The sequence below is a fragment of the Limulus polyphemus genome, unplaced genomic scaffold (genome assembly GCF_000517525.1).
Source record: "Limulus polyphemus unplaced genomic scaffold, Limulus_polyphemus-2.1.2 Scaffold1104, whole genome shotgun sequence".
Lineage (NCBI taxonomy): Eukaryota > Metazoa > Arthropoda > Merostomata > Xiphosura > Limulidae > Limulus > Limulus polyphemus.
Window position 1 is genome coordinate 235,344 of NW_013666714.1, and position 2,158 is coordinate 237,501.

Sequence of the window (2,158 nt, forward strand, 5' to 3'; positions counted from 1 at the left end):
TTTGTTGTTGTTTATTTGGTTTTGGCAGCTATGTTGAGCGATTCAGCAGCAGGTAAATGTCAAAAGAAATATAGCTAGAACGATACTATTATTTGTTGTTGTTTATTTGGTTTTGGCAGCTATGTTGAGCGATTCAGCAGCAGGTAAATGTCAAAAGAAATATAGCTAGAACGATACTATTATTTGTTGTTGTTTATTGAGTCTGTGAAGAATGAAGTTTTAAAAGTAGTAATAGCCCTGGTCAAATTTCTTCATGGACACTCGTGTAAAATAATAAATGAATACTACATTTAAAAACAGTAACTTATAATTATTTAAACAATAAAGATGACGCGTTAGAGCGTCGAAATATTTCGAGTATAATGCGATTATAAATCAGTCCCAAATAAAAACGTTTATTGTTTAAGCAAAAATAAATTGTTATTTTAACTGTAGTACTAATACAGTAACCGCCATATTGTAATATTTTACGTCTTTCAACCAAAAAAAGTCTAATTGTTTCACTAGGTTCAGTCTCATGTGTTGTTAACTTTGCTTTGGGTTGTCGTATCCGCTAATGTTCTTCATATAGGATTAGTGTATAATATTTTATCCATTCAGTGACTCTTACATACGCTTTTCTACATGGTTAAAAAATTAATAATAATACCTGCATCCATTTGATAATAATGTTGTTGAATCTGCAAGCGTCTATTTATTTTAGAATAGTAATTTATGTAGATTTGGTTGTATTGATATACCTAAAGTATTGGAAAAAGTTAGAGAAATAGTGAATAAAATTGGTATCGAATGCAAATATTATAAGATTGCTCCCCTATTGCATATAAATGAACTGCACATGAGTACAGTCATGTGTTGGTAGTCAATATTGTTATCCAACCACTCAGACAGTGCCAAACTAGTATAATGCCCGTAACAGTACAGACAATCACATTATTTCCAGTAGTAACATAATAATAGGCCAGAAATTCCACATAACCAATGTGTAGAAATTAAGGTTATAGCTGAGAAATACGCAAAGTCTTCGAAAGGGGCGTTAACTTAAGTAACTCTGGGTATGCTCTTTACATGATATACAACAATTCAATATAGATCTGACCAATGGAACAGCTGTAAATACAAATATAAATGTTACCGCCAGAACAACGAAGTACATATTAGCATGATGTGGCCTCAGTGGATGTACAGCTGCTCTAAAAACATTACCAAAAAGGCTAAAATGGGAATCGTACTTTGAACAAGTGAATCCAACTTATGTAACCAACGATAGTTCGCCGGGAATCGTACTTTGAACAACAGGATGATAAAAGCTGGAGAAGGGCGATTTTTACAAGTGAATCCAACTTCAGTAATCAACGATAGTTCGCCGGGAATCGTACTTTGAACAACAGGATGATAGAAGCTGGAGAAGGGCGATTTTTACAAGTGAATCCAACTTATGTAATCAACGATAGTTCGCCGGGAATCGTACTTTGAACAACAGGATGATAAAAGCTGGAGAAGGGCGATTTTTACAAGTGAATCCAACTTCAATAATCAACGATAATTCGCTCGATGACGTAGAGAGGAAAGTAAAACATCTATAATGAAGCACCTTGGGGACCAATAGAAGTGTGAGCTATGTTTCAGCCAATGGTGTTGGAAATCTACATAAAACTTGTGATATTCTGACTTCAATGGAATTCTTGCAACAATGGCTTAACTTGCACAAAGTCTCGATACTAATGTCATATAAAGTTATATGAACTTATATGAAAACAGAGAAGATCAAACAGCAAACAAATATCTTGGCTGAATTGTGGGGAGTAATACAAAACATTTGGAACAGTATTTCATAATTCAAACATTGATAATCCTATGGTAGCAAAAACAAGATCTATTATTCTGCTACAAACAAATATCTTGGCTGAATTGTGTTAAGTAATACAAGACATTTGGAACAGTATTCCATGATAAAACATTGATAATCCTATGGTAGCAAAAACAAGATCTATTATTCTGCTACAAACAAATATCTTGGCTGAATTGTGGGGAGTAATACAAGGCATTTGGAACAGTATTTCATGATCAAACATTGATAATCCTATGGTAGCAAAAACAAGATCTATTATTCTGCTACAAACAAATATCTTGGCTGAATTGTGGGGAGTAATACAAG

At 33.5% G+C, this 2,158-nt stretch overlaps 1 protein-coding gene across 1 annotated transcript in view; it reads left to right on the forward strand.

Annotated features, from left to right (window-relative positions):
* Positions 1 to 2,158, forward strand: part of LOC106462148 — a 36,926-nt gene that overhangs the window by 29,258 nt on the left and 5,510 nt on the right. The window lies entirely within an intron of this gene.